Source organism: Armigeres subalbatus, chromosome 2 (genome assembly GCF_024139115.2).
Source record: "Armigeres subalbatus isolate Guangzhou_Male chromosome 2, GZ_Asu_2, whole genome shotgun sequence".
Lineage (NCBI taxonomy): Eukaryota > Metazoa > Arthropoda > Insecta > Diptera > Culicidae > Armigeres > Armigeres subalbatus.
In genome coordinates, this window is record NC_085140.1 from 121,347,636 (window position 1) to 121,363,381 (window position 15,746).

A 15,746-nucleotide genomic window follows, 5' to 3' on the forward strand; every position below is an offset into this window, starting at 1 on the left:
GTCACACATGTTCTGTCTAGTGGCAACAGGAGAATTTGCACCGGTGAAAGCGAAGGGACGATGTTGGACAAAGTTTAAAATTGCGAACTGGTACTGCTCCGGCGTTATTGCGTCACGTCTAGATGCTTTAGGTAGGTAGGTAGGGTAGGTGGTAAAATCAAGTGGAAAACGTTTAACGACAAGAGCTCCGAAATTGTTTAGAATCAAAAGGAATCGTGTTGCGTGTATGTTTACGATCACAGACTGTGCTGTCGACGAATGATTTTATGTGTGAATGTTTGAACATATACCGTTTTGACTCAAACCCCGAGCATGATTCATATTGACACTCGCTTTTAAATGATTATTTCATCTTTATTGGCGCTATTTTTTCCACATGATACTGAGTTCATTCGCATTCTTGATCCTTCGTATGTAAAATCGATGGAAGTTTTTGTTTTGGGCTCCCAATCCGCCAGTGTTTGGTATATTAGTCATGTTCCGGATTTGAGTCAAAACGGTACGCTATAACACTTTAGGGGTCGTACACTAATTACGTAAGCACTTATAGGGGGAGGGTGGTTTTGTCATTTTCTTACGCTCCATATAAATAAAAAATGATTTGTGTGGAAAAAAAATTACATGGTGGGAGAGGGGGTTAACAAATCCAGACCAATTGCTGACGTAATTAGTGTACGTACCCTTAATAAAAACTTGCAAGTAATTTTGTAATCATTTTGTAACTGAATGGCATCCATCCATTCTGACCATGAAACGGACCTATAGACCGTCGCTTATTGATCTCAAACCCAAATTCGATCTGGATATTGTAGCTGAACTTCATCATACCTAAGTTGTGTGAATTTCAAAGGAAATGGTTTGGGCTTTCGCCGTATATCATGCTCTTAATCATTATTCGACATTGTTCCGAAAGCGACAGTTTCAAATTTCGATTTTTTTACACGGTGTGGTTTTAGTCGATTAAGACATTTAGCATTAGGATGAACCAGCCTAGGGCTGAAAATCTCTCAAATAAAGATAAATCATTCAATCAACCTTTAGTGTCAATGAAACAATGAGTAAGCCCCACGAAAATAATCACAAAAAATCAAATAAAATTCAGGTGGAAATTAATAAATTCCAACCGCGTAACAAAATTCTGGGTGTAATTATAATTACGACCGATCGCTATATTTACCAAATTGAAGTACGAAATGTTGTGGGTAGTCTCTAATGTTTCACAAAATCATCAATTAAATTTGAGGCATAAATCCTCATTTAGCAAAAGAGTCGAATTATATCTGAGGAATATTTCAATCTCGCTACGATAGACTTTAAATCGGATTAATTATAATAAAATTTCTATCTTCGATTATTAAACCTTTTTTTGCATAGCAAACAAATTGTTGATAGCTGTTATGGATTATGTTGAGGAAATGTTTGTTTTATAACGATTAAAATAAAATTCGTTGCTTGTAAAATAAACTATGGAACTGTAAATGGTCGTCATTCAACGAAGGTGAAATATTTCTGTTACAGTGCACTAAACGATGATATAGCCTCTGGTTGAAATATTTTACCACGGTGAACGAGAATCAGTGCTACCAACGAGGTATGCAAAAAGCATTCTTCCCATTCAGTTCGTTTATGTACAACTCCGATTCAAAAACCCAACGACACGGCGTAGAATTCGTCAGGTTGCAGCATTGAGAAATATATCAATCCACTTAAAAGTAAAAATGCCTTTTCCGTTATCAGTCCAGACACCAACCAGTTGCATACATTGTGAACGCAAAAGCCACCCAATTTTTTGAGCTTAGTCGAATGTCTTTTGAGAAAAGAAACGATTTAGAATAAAATGTATTCTTTCAGAGCAACTTAGTTGAGTAAGAAAAGCAAACAACTTTGGCTACCTTTTGCCCTAGGAATGTCTATTCCGGCGTTCCACCACGTTACTCTCTTTTACATCATAAACGATCGTCATTCAGTCGAATTCTCGAAATGGCACCTAGCTGGCATCGGTGCACCCAAAAGTGGAGCACCAAATGCTCGTATTGTCATATCTGTCGTGTTCCTGCTGCTTACTGTGGTTTACTTCATATCGCATAAAAACTGGAACTGCATGACAGTATACTGCATCTGCTCTTATCGTATTTTACTGAGGTTGGAATTAGACCTGTACGTCGCCGCCGCCGTCAAAAATAAATCGGCGCGCCGCCGCATGCAAATTTTCCACGCCACTGTTTTTTTACTACGCCGTTGGCTATTTAAAGGCTATTAAACCAGTAGGGTAATGAGTTTCGTACATATGGCTGAAAGATCATTTTTACTGGTAAGTTATCCTATCGGAAGTACATATTTTTAGTTATGTTCATATTACAATTATCATATTCCAAGTATAATTTCTATTGGATGACGACCTACCCACTTTAGTAGCCATATTTTGGATAACGATTATGATTTAGATATATTACTGTGCTTCAAAATCAATTTCTGTATTCGGTAGCTGTCCCCCAGGTCCGGACAGTGAGATTTTTCGTGTGATAAAATAGCCATTCTTTACACCTGTTTTGTTAAACTTACTTCAATTCAAGTGTTTATTCCTGGTAAACTATCAGAAAGCCACAGAAATAAACAGAAACAAAAGTTGAAAATGCCATTGAAAAAGGTAGGAATTTGGAGTAGGATGAAAGAAATTTAGCTGGAGAGTCAAATAAGCTCTACTAACACATTTTAATATTTATCTACAACCTGAAGCAAATTAAAAATGGTACTTTTCGAAATGATGTCTTCGCTCATGTAACAAAAACTTGGTCATATTTGAATTTTTTTTTGATGTATTTATTTATTTATTTATTCAGACTAAGGCCGAAGTGGCCTGTGCGGTATATAAGAGTCCTCTCCATTCGGCTCGGTCCATGGCTACACGTCGCCAACCACGCAGTCTACGGAGGGTCCGCAAGTCATCTTCCACCTGATCGATCCACCTTGCCCGCTGCGCACCTCGCCTTCTTGTGCCCGTCGGATCGTTGTCGAGGACCATTTCCACCGGGTTACTGTCCGACATTCTGGCTACGTGCCCGGCCCATCGCAGTCGTCCGATTTTCGCAGTGTGAACGATGGATGGTTCTCCCAACAGCTGATGCAATTCGTGGTTCATTCGTCTCCTCCACGTACCGTCCGCCATCTGCACCCCACCATAGATGGTACGCAGCACTTTCCTTTCGAAAACTCCAAGTGCGCGTTGGTCCTCCACGAGCATCGTCCAGGTCTCGTGTCCGTAGAGGACAACCGGTCTAATTAGCGTTTTGTAGATTGTCAGTTTGGTACGGCGGCGAACTCTATTCGATCGGAGCGTCTTGCGGAGTCCAAAGTACGTACGGTTTCCAGCCACTATGCGTCTCCGAATTTCTCTGCTGGTGTCATTTTCGGAAGTCACCAGTGAGCCCAAGTACACAAATTCTTCTACCACCTCGATTTCGTCACCACCGATGTAAACTCGCGGTGGGTGGCTCACATTGTCTTCTCTTGAACCTCTTCCTATCATGTACTTCGTCTTCGACGTGTTGATGACTAGTCCGATCCGCTTAGCTTCCCTCTTCAGTCTGATGTAGGCTTCCTCCATCTTCTCAAAGTTACGTGCCATAATATCTATGTCGTCGGCGAAACCAAATAGCTGGACGGACTTATTGAAAATTGTACCACTCGTGTTAATCCCTGCTCTTCGTATTACACCTTCCAAAGCGATGTTGAATAGCAAACACGAAAGACCACCACCTTGCCGTAACCCTCTGCGGGTTTCGAAGGGACTCGAGAATGCCCCTGAAACTCGAACTACGCACATCACCCGATCCATCGTCGCTTTGATCAACCGTGTCAGTTTATCCGGAAAACCGTGTTCGTGCATTAGCTGCCATAGCTGGTCCCGATCGATTGTATCATATGCGGCTTTGAAGTCGATGAAAAGATGATGTGTGGGCACGTTGTATTCGCGGCATTTCTGCAGTACTTGGCGAATGGCAAACACCTGGTCCGTGGTGGAGCGTTCACCCATAAAACCCGCCTGGTACTGCCCCACGAACTCCCTTGCAGTTGGTGCTAGTCGACGGCATAAAATTTGGGAGAGTACCTTGTAGGCGGCGTTCAGCAATGTGATTGCGCGGTAGTTGCTACAATCCAGCTTATCGCCCTTTTTGTAGATGGGACACACGACACCTTCCATCCACTCCTGCGGCAAAACTTCCTCCTCCCAAATCTTGGTAATGACCCAGTGCAGCGCTCTAGCCAGTGCCTCACCACCGTGTTTAAATAGCTCTCCTGGTAGTTGGTCAACCCCAGGGGCTTTGTTGTTCTTGAGCCGGCCAATCTCCTCCTGGATTTCCTGGAGATCCGGAGCCAGTAGAATTATGTCCTGCGCGCGTTCTCCCAGGTCCATCACCATACCGCCATCTTCGTCTGCCACATCGCCATTCAGGTGTTCTTCGTAGTGCTGCCGCCACCTTTGGATCACCTCACGCTCGTTCGTAAGAAGGTTCCCGTTTATGTCCTTACACATATCGGGCTGTGGCACGTGGCCCTTACGTGAACGGTTTAACTTCTCATAGAACTTTCGTGTGTTATTAGCGCGGTACAGTTGCTCCGGCTCTTCACGGTCTCGATCTTTCACCGGGAAATCGAGTTTTGTCTGTTCCGCGCCCGTTTATATCGTGCCTCGTTCGCCCTCGTGCGGTGTTGCAATCAGCAATCTCGCCCATGCTGCATTCTTCTCTTCCACTGACTGCTCACATTCGCCGTCATACCAGTCGTTTCTCTGATCCAGGGGCACCGTGCCAAGTGCAGCGGTTGCGGTGCTACCAATGGCGGATCGAATATCTCTCCAGTCATCTTCAAGAGACGCTGCGCCTAGCTGCTCTTCCGTTGGAAGTGCCACTTCCAGCTGCTGCGCGTATTCTTGGGCTTGTCTACCGTCTTGTAGCCGCCCAATGTTAAGCCGCGGCGTCCGACTTCGACGCGTGTTGTACACCGTCGAGAGTTTTGAGCGCAGGCATACTGCAACGAGGTAGTGGTCGGATTCAATATTCGCATTGCGGTAAGTGCGGACGTTCGTGATGTCGGAGAAGAATTTACCGTCGATTAGAACGTGGTCGATTTGGTTTTCCGTTTCTTGGTTAGGTGATCTCCATGTGGCCTTGTGGATATTTTTGCGGGGATTGTGCTTCGGACTACCATTCCGCGGGAGGCTGCGAAGTTTATGCATCGTTGGCCGTTGTCATTCGATACGGTGTGAAGACTATCCAGTCCGATGACCGGTCTATACATTCCTCCTTCCTACCTGTGCGTTCATGTCACCGATGACGATTTTAACGTCCCGCAGTGGGCATCCATCGTATGTCTGAACCAGCTGTACGTAGAACGCTTCTTTCTCGTCGTCGGGTCTCCCTTCGTGTGGGCAGTGCACGTTGATGATGCTATAGTTGAAGAAACGGCCTTTAATCCTCAGCTTGCACATCCTTGTGTTGATTGGCTGCCACTCAATCACGCGTTGGCGCATCTTACCCAGCACTATGAAGCCGGTTCCCAGCTCGTTGGTGGTGCCACAGCTTTGGTAGAAGCCAAGCAAATCTCCTGCAGCGCCACGACGTCGAAGTTGCGGGATGCAATTCATCGTAGATCATCCTGTCGCAACCTGCGAAACCTAGCGATTTGCAGTTCCATGTTCCAAGCTTCCAATCGTGATCCTGTATTCGTCGCCTAGGTTTTTGCCGATTATATCGAGTCGTATTATCTCTTATATTGTTCGTAATGATTGGTTTTCTAGGCGGCTTATTGGGCCTGCACAAACCTCCTGTCTCGTCGGGCCGTCGTGTCAGGTCTGTTTTGTGTCCCACCTGACACTAGGACTTGGGCTTGTGCGCTTTGAGCGGCACACGGTCGCTTTGGTGGACCCTACTTGCGGATACATGCAGCTTTTAGGGGCCGTACACATATTACGTAAGCACTTATGGGGGGAGGGAGGTCTGTCAATATCTTACGCCCCATATAAATAAAAAATCTTTTGTATGGAAAAAATCTTACATGGGGGGAGGGGGGGTCGAAAAGCCCAGAAAATTTGCTTACGTAATAAGTGTACGGCCCCTTATAGAGGTTTAACAGGGCCCACTGTCAAACCCCACCACATCCTAGGCAAGCCCCACAACTCGCAGATGGCCTGGGGAGGGATCGTCAAGCCCTTGGACATAGTCCCTGCTGCCCATGATGTAATAGTGTCCGATACTAGGAGACACTTTTCTGAACCATGAATTTTTTCACCAAAATTCATCATCAAAAATATAATTCCCGAATATTCCCACAAAAAAACCCATCGTGAATTCCATTTGAAGGATTATACCGAAGCAGTTCCTGAAGGATTTTTTTGGAGTATACCTTAAGGAATTTCAAAATAAATTTCCTTTGAAATTTTCCGAGAAATTTCTTGGGGACTCTCTGCTCTAAGGATTCTTGAAGTAATTTCCACGGTTACTTCTGGAGCGAAGAATTTACAGGAGCAAAATGTGGGTGAAAGTACCGTCAACTGGGGGGAAGATAATCATTTTTAAGACAAAACATGCAATAACAATGTGTGCTTACATTTTAAATCGAAACAAATATTTTCAAAACATGTACTGCTATACGTTGCAATAATCAACAACTTTAGTTTTCTGAAATGTGTTCGCATTTATTAAAATAAATTAAATTTGGGGTGAAGTTGATCAAGACAACTCTACTAAAATCATTAAGACCTTATAGTCAAAATACACTAGGTTATTTGTATGAATGTTGAATTTACTACGTAAAGAAGTCTACGAAGTCAATATTTGAAACGAAAATAGCGTCATTTATGACTATCTCTCTCTTTCTTCCACAAAATACATTTTCATGATTATAATCGAAAAACTCGGATTTCTACCTAGCGGTAACATTACTTGAACGGAGTATATTGTTGACTACCGTTTCATGAAAAAAAATGGCACTTTTGACTGACACATCAAATGATCATCTTCACCTCAATGATCATCTTCCCCCCAGTTGACGGTACCAGGAAAAAATAGGGAACTTTCGGAAGAATTTCTGTAAAAGTTTCTGTATGAATTGCCGGTAAAATTTCAAGTTTATATAATTTCCGAGGAGTTTTCGTGTAAGTTCCATCTCTAGAGGAGTTTGTTCAAAGATGACCAGGAGAATTTCTGAGGAATTAGGAGGAAAAAGAATTCCAAAACGATTTTATAGGGGGATTCGGGGAGAAATGTTTTAGGAAAAACTTGGAAGGATTTCTCGGTTAAATTCTGGAGGAGTTTATGGATTATAATAATTTTCTGGTGGAATTCGCAACTGACTTTCCTAGTATTCCTAGAAAAACTCCTTGAGGTTTTTCCGGAAGAATTTCTGAGGGTGGGTGGGAGTTGGTTTAAAAGTTCTATAAGAGATACGGAAGGAATTCAGTGGATTTTTTTGAAGAGTTCTAAAAGTAATCCGGAGGAATTCCTGGAGGAACTTCCGGAGGAATTGCTGGAGGAACTTCCGGAGGAATTCCTGGAGGAACTTCCGGAGGAATTCCTGGAGGAACTTCCGGAGGAATTCCTGGAGGAACTTCCGGAGGAATTCCTGGAGGAACTTCCGGAGGAATTCCTGGAGGAACTTCCGGAGGAATTCCTGGAGGAACTTCCGGAGGAATTCCTGAAGGAATTTCCGGAGGAATTCCTGGAGGAACTTCCGGAGGAATTCCTGAAGGAATTCCTGGAGGAACTTCCGGAGGAATTCCTGGAGGAACTTCCGGAGGAATTCCTGGAGGAACTTCCGGAGGAATTCCTGGAGGAACTTCCGGAGGAATTCCTGGAGGAACTTCCGGAGGAATTCCTGGAGGAACTTCCGGAGGAATTCCTGGAGGAACTTCCGGAGGAATTCCTGGAGGAACTTCCGGAGGAATTCCTGGAGGAACTTCCGGAGGAATTCCTGGAGGAACTTCCGGAGGAATTCCTGGAGGAACTTCCGGAGGAATTCCTGGAGGAACTTCCGGAGGAATTCCTGGAGGAACTTCCGGAGGAATTCCTGGAAAAAATTCCGGGGCAATTCCTGGAGGAACTTCCGGAGGAATTCCTGGAGGAAATTCCGAGGGAATTCCTGGAGGAACTTCCGGAGGAATTCCTGGAGGAACTTCCGGAGGAGGGGCAATTCCTGGAGGAACTTCCGGAGGAATTCCTGGAGGAAATTCCGGGGGAATGCCTGGAGGAACTTCCGGAGGAATTCGTGGAGGAACTTCCGAAGGAATTCCTGGAGGAACTTCCGGAGGAATTCCTGGAGGAACTTCCGGGGAATTCCTGGAGGAACTTCCGGAGGAATTCCTGGAGGAACTTCCGGAGGAATTCCTGGAGGAACTTCCGGAGGAATTCCTGGAGGAACTTCCGGAGGAATTCCTGGAGAAACTTCCGGAGGAATTCCTGGAGGAACTTCCGGAGGAATTCCTGGAGGAACTTCCGGAGGAATTCCTGGAGGAACTTCCGGAGGAATTCCTGGAGGAACTTGTAACCTGCACACGTCCGACTGCCTCGCGATTGCTGCAAAACAGCTGATTCAATCGCCGCACGGAATGGAAACAAAAATCTATCCCCATGTAAATCACAGCACACAGAACACAACACACCAACAGAACAGTCGTTGCTGATACCCAAATGAGAGCCACATTCTAATCTCCTCAAGCGAACATCAGCTGAAGGCGGTTGAAAAATTACGTTCCTAGCATGCAGCATCTTCTGGCAGCAGCATGATACTGGCTACCAAGCACGCCATAATTTTGTTTCAGGAACCCGATCCATCCAATATTCTCGCAGCATCCTATAGAATCCTCCCCGGAGTCAATCTCTCAACTCAATGATCATCAGCACGACAAACAACGATCAGCCACACATATCGGTAGGCAGAGATATCCGATTCGATCTTCCCTTTTAGTTGTCGGTTAACTGCCAAGCAGCATACGAAATTAAGCGTAAGTACTAAAATACATTTTATTGCATGTAAAATTTCGATCGATACGGTGATTCCGAATAGTGTTATTTTTTTGTTAATGGGTCCACTATACGGTTTGAACCTATTGTTGGCGGTTCTGGGTACGTAGGCAATGGGGACCAGTGCCATCTTCGCCTTTTTCGAACTTTTGTCTCCGTCTCATGCGGCCCCCCCTCAAGGGGGAGGTGACAAACTTCCGGAGGAATTCCTGGAGGAACTTCCGGAGGAATTCCTGGAGGAACTTCCGGAGGAATTCCTGGCGGAACTTCCGGGGGAATTCCTGGAGGAACTTCTGGGGGAATTCCTGGAGGAACTTCCGGAGGATTTCCTGGAGGAACTTCCGGAGGAATTCCTGGAGGAACTTCCGGAGGAATTCCTGGAGGAACTTCCGGAGGAATTCCTGGCGGAACTTCCGGGGGAATTTCTGGAGGAACTTCCGGAGAAATTCCTGGAGGAACTTCCGGAGGAATTTCTGGAGGAACTTCCGGAGGATTTCCTGGAGGAACTTCCGGAGGAATTCCTGGAGGAACTTCCGGAGGATTTCCTGGAGGAACTTCCGGAGGAACTTCCGGAGGAACTCCTGGAGGAACTTCCGGAGGAACTCCTGGAAGAACTCCCGAAGGAACTTTTCGAGGAACTTCCGGAGGAATTCATGGAGGAACTTCCGGAGGAATTCATGGAGGAGCTTCCGGAGGAATTCCTGGAGGAACTTCCGGAGGAACTTCTGGACAAGCGACAAAATTGGTGCTGTATTTCCTTGTTTCGCGATGAGATGAATATATGTTCAATGAGATGGAGATCGGGACATAGTAATTAAGACCACAAGCAATAGATTGTAAGATTCAGCCGAGGATTTTACTTTAAGAAATTCAATATTATTCTGTGAATTCTGTACTTATTATAATAAATTTGTAAAAGGTCGAATACTCTATCTGATCTCGTTTGATTGTTAACATTCTTTATCACTCTTTAGCTGTCGCTCTATCTTCGTATCGTGTTGGATTTGGGTTTTTTTTTGTTCTGGATGAACCATGTTATTGAACTTTTGTAGTATATCCGTGTTATTTGTTTAGTGCATGTCTTTCTTCCCCATTTCTATTGAGAAGAAATGAAGTAGTCGTTTTTTCAGATATTTCTCAAACTTAATGTAAGGTCTTTTTAGATTGAGGTACCGTTATTTATTCCCTTCGAGAAATGGCTTATACCAACTTTCAAAGGCGCGCTCAATCAGCTTTGTCATCATCAATAAGAGAGATAATACTGATTTTGAGCATGCATCGGTAGGGTAGGACATCCATTAATCGCCTCACCCCAGTTTTCGCCCATCAATTGTAAAATCTTCATTTCTCGAAAACTAGTTGTTGGAAACAGTTGAACTTCCAGTTTTATTATAATTGTTCGATAATTGTATGGAAAATTACAACTTTAACTGTTTTCAATAACTAGTTTTCTAGAAATGAAGATTTTTAAATCGGTGGGCGAAAATGGGGTGAGGGTGATTTCTGGGTGTCTTACCCTACTGAAGTTCAAACATATTTTTGCTTTTTCTTATGAATTCCGAATCCGTTTTTTGTACAGAGATCTGATTTCATTGCGTTTGGCATTTCGGAATCTTACCTTCAAACAGAGCTCTAATCAGTCAGAGGGTTAAGCAGATCCACCAGATTCGTATCCGCTTCCTTCCTAATTAATCCCCAACAAACAACGACAAGCTACAAATAAGCATCTAGGTTGAATTATTGTTTATTTGTGATATTCGTAGCTGAATAAAATGTATGCTGAATAATTCGCCAGACGGATTTCATTTCAGCATTTAATCTAACTAATATTCGTCATGACCTATTTATTTGTTTACTACCTTTATTTGAAGTCAAACTAACGTTTTCGTTTTATCACATTTCAGCACATTGGGGAAAAATATATTAAGCTCGTTTAGTGGAATGTATTAAACCGTCTAAGACGAATTAAGTACTGTCCATTTAATTCCACCAGTTAATTTTCGTCGAGTCGAGTCAAGTACAAGACACTGAAGACGACCACACAGTTGTGGTCGAAATACGTATCTGCAAAGATAACGAAAATTAACTGGTGGAATTAAATGGACATTGGGGAAGTTTAACAGTGTGCTGAACTAATGATTTTTAAAGTTCTCTGTTCGACTATGATATGATGCTCTGAAATGGTGGTCGAATTGAGTTTGAATAGTAAGTTAATAAGCAAGCATTTAGACATCCTTCTTAACCTTTGTTCTTCTGAACCATTGGATTTCCCATTTATCTGATCTATCGCACAGTGGAAAAAAAACCAAATCCAAGTTTGAGAGAAAATCTGGATTCTAGATCTGGAAAATTTGATTTATAGGAAAAATGGATACTGAATAATACAAATAGACATAAATAAATCAATTAAGCCAAAAAAAGACAATAAAATAATTATTTATTTTCAAGACATGCTTTTTATATTCGTGGTTTTTTAAGCTGTCGGAGATTATAACGAACAAAACTGCTGGAGCAATAAAAAAATCATGCATTCATGCGGAAATAAATTTACTAAAAGCCGGACATAACGCCGTTGAATAACGTCGGAAAATTATTGAATCTTTGATGTGTGGAATCAAAAGATATTTTAGTTACCAGATAAAGATTGTCGCTTCGGTTCCCTTTGTTCTGTCCAAAACATGTGTGGTACCTAACTGTCAAATCGTATGTATTTTTCAATCATTGACATTTAGATCCACTATTCTCGCCATGAAAAGATGTTCCGGACAGCAATGACAATCTGGTAACTAAATTATCTTTTGTGGAATCCCAATATTATCGCATGGATGTTGATCTTTATTGGAATAATCTTAGCATTTGACAATCATATCGCAACCGTTTATCAAGAGATTCTGAAGAAGGTCGAATATACTTTGATTTTATTTTCATAAATTCATAAATAGCATTGGGAATGGATTTTATTTTATCGTTTATCGACACTATTTTTACGTATTTTTCCTAGTGTGCGAAGGTTATGACTGGCTGAACAATGGTTGAAATAAAAATCTTGTTTAGTTATTTACAAACTGTAGTTTGACAGATCGACTTATTGAATAAGAGTCCAATTATGATTCATATTCAGCAATAAGATTATTTATGTTATGCATTGAGTGAGCCATATATAACAAATCAAGGATGGCGCGGATGACAACGTTACCGGCGGATGATCAAATGACAGCAGTTCGAGACCCGATTTAGGAAAATTTTAAAATGATTATATGAAAATAGCAATTGCTTCAAAATACGCTCATTGGAGATCTTGATGATGTTACCTTCTATGCGTTATTATTTTCGAAGAATTCACATGTAGCTGAATTGAGGCTTAGTAAAATGCATATTAAAGGTTTAACGAATCAGTTAATAAAGTTGTTTTTCAAAATGAGATGTTGTAGTTGTATAACTTCGCCAAAATTGTGTGAACAAAGCTTGAACAGATGTTGTGATAAGAAATAGTACAGACATAATTAAACACAGCGCTGAATTAAATCATCACACTGATGTTAGTTCAACTAGTGAATGTTTGTTGGGTCAGCTCTCTGGAGCTTGGAGATTCGTGTCGTCGGCTTCCAAACCAGCCTAAGATTAAGTTACGTTTTTATAATTTGCTCCATTGACTCCATCCAAAAGGTGCAAAAGATAGGTCATCTAAACGCAAATGGTAGTCGTTCCATTCTTTTCCGACCATCACTCATAAGTATTAACAAGAATAGTAAGAACTAGAGCACAGTGTGGTAGATCTTACTCCGTAATGCATCACCAAAAAGTTACCCAGCATTACAGGCTCCGTTAACTGCCTGGCTAATTGTTTTACCCCCCAGTCCATTCATCCACTCGGCACGGGACACCTTGGGATTCGGGATTAGGGACGTCATATTGTCAACTTCAGTGTTGTACCGAACCTGGCGATATAACCGGATTTACACAGTTACGCACTACTTATGAGTATTCATATCTTAGCGTAAGGTATATGGATTTGGATATCAGGACGTTCGTTAGAGGTGGTTGCAGTTGATGTAGTTTTCGACGGGGCGCAATCAACAATATTATCTTCTGCGTCTATTGCAAGAAAAGTTTCAACTGCTGTCCCATTAGTTTCATCATCAAAAGGTACTAAAATAAAGCAATTTTGTTGAGCAGATCACAGCTTAGTGTTTACGATTCGCGTGAATGAAGCAACATCATTGTGATCCTTCGGATATTGGTTTAAATGCGCATGTTAAATAGGCGCTTGACTTTAGCTGCTTGAAGTTTCACCTCCGAAAGATGCAGTTTGAGATTTTCCTAATGGAACGTACACACGGTCAAGCAGTTTGACCAACATTGACTCCACCTCTCGTTTATTCAAACATCCATCAAGTTTTACCAACAGCGACACGAACAATCAATTTATTCGACCAACAATATCACACACGAACGACCGAAGCGCCAACTTGAGCACCAACCATCAAAAAATATATGGGGGTTTGTGCAACTTCACCACAAATGCTCAAACATGTTCGGCGAACCTTGACTGCACGACCACGACAACTCAAACCAAAATCAAACCGTTTTAATTTTTTCCAACCGAGCTGCCAACTGTCAAATGGTTGTTCGAACAACTTCACACACGTTCAAACAAAGCAGCAACCGAAGTGTTTTCTTGGGGGCGGAGTCAATGTTCGTCAAACTGCTTGAGTGGTGTGTACGTTGCATAATGAACAATTTCACATCTTGTCATTTGAGATGAATGCTTGCACAAACATAAATATAAGAACCGTGCCATTTCGACGAAGTAGTTCATACTCTTCGGAAACTGTTCAACAATTTTAATGAAATGGAAAATACTCAACATCGCATCATTTTGGTTTGTTACCCGAAGCGGAAATGTTGCACAATCCACTCAAAATTTTCCCTTTGATCGTGCACTTCGGATTGAGTAAAAAAACAAACTTTCCCCAAACGAGTCTCATTTGTTTAATGGGGGTATTGCCGCTGAATAATGAATTCTCACGCCTGAAAGCGTTTGAATAAATTCGCAGGACGGGGGTGGGGATCGGAACGTGAAAGTTGGTTGGTAGTTGAAACATTTTTAGTTGATGTTTCTATTTATATGCGGTACTATACTACGCCACGACAATGTCAAAAAAAATATCCGAATGCTAAGCCAAGAGTGATAGTTCAAACTCCTAAATGAAGATAAAATCCGTTTCGTCCGTTCACCAGATCCCAATTCGAACGCCCATGCCCTGCCAGTGCAGTGTTTCATTGCTGCGTACATTCGTTTCGATTTGAAATTTTCACTCATTCGGATGACTGCAGAAGTTGCAAAGCTGTTAATAATGCACACCCACACATCCATTCGACCCGACTGGAAGTGTGCATAGATTTAGTCGGCTGTTTTGCAGCCTTGCACTTTTCATTGCGAACGGCTGACCGGAAAGTAATCGGGAAACTAACGTGCGTGAATGGGGCTTTTTTTTGCTAAGCAAGCTTTTCCGATACGTATTGTAGGCATTGTTGCAAGCTGCAGTGTTGATCGTCCCTTCCGGGTGCACGATCCGTGGCTTTATGCAGATGTTGCCTCGCTCGTCCTGCCTACGGTATGGCTTTATTGAGCAAATGGAATGCAATAATATTGATTTTTGGAGTAGTCGGCTCAACGATGTGGAATGTTCTGTGAAATGGCAATTTGGGGTACAGAAATCGATTGAACAATTCATTGAAGGGAAATGAGAGTGACTTGTGAGATGTAAATGTAAAACTACTGTAATGATTGTGGTAATTATAAGTAACTTTTGTATAGGTATAGTGGTATATATTTTATATTCTGAATTAATGGAAAATAGCATATTATGGAATATCGGCCCATTGTATTGAAACGCATATTATCCATTTGGCCTTAGCGAACGAACTGATTTTATTGTTAACTAGGGTACTGTTTAGGATCGAAAAACTTCAGCACCCTTTGATTTATTATTGAATCGAAATTGTTTTTATTTGTAAATTATTAGTTAAGCATCGTATTCATATTCGTCATCATACAAAAATGCTTTTTAATCATTTAAAAGAATAATGTGCTTTGATTTTGTAATAACAAACGTTGGAAAAGATAAGACAATTGAATAGCTCTGGGCGCTATTTATTCACATACTAGCAGACCCGACGAACTTCGTTTCGCATAAAATTGATTTATTCTCTGCTTAGATCTCGAGTTATATAGAAATTTCTGTTTCATTTCTATGGGAGCACCCCTTTCCAAAGGAGGGAGGGGTCTCGAACCATCTTAAGAACCTTCCCCGGCCCCAAAAACCTCTGCATACAAATTTTCACGCCAATCGGTTCATTAGTTTCGGAGTCTATAAGGTTCATACAGACAGAAATTCATTTTTATGTATATAGAAGATTTACCAATACCGTCGTGCGAGGCTTCTTTTGACAAATCGGGGGCTACTTTGGACATTTTGAAACAAGAATTACAGCGTGAATTTCTATGGCCATTATCAACATTCGGATGTCTTGCTTTCCATTTACTGCAGCGCCTCTGGTGGCCGTACCGAGATGTAAAATACATCACATCGTTGCGGAAGGTTTGTTTAATTTATGGTGAAAGTTTTATCAGTATTGATGCTCACGTTCAAAAGTTATCAAAAATGGAACGCGAGAGATGGGAACAAATTTTGCACACTCACGTTGGAAATCCAACATGGTTAG

At 42.0% G+C, this 15,746-nt stretch overlaps 1 protein-coding gene across 8 annotated transcripts in view; it reads left to right on the plus strand.

Moving 5' to 3' along the window:
• LOC134210761 (peroxidasin) overlaps nucleotides 1-15,746 on the plus strand; it is a 671,031-nt gene that overhangs the window by 167,848 nt on the left and 487,437 nt on the right. The window lies entirely within an intron of this gene.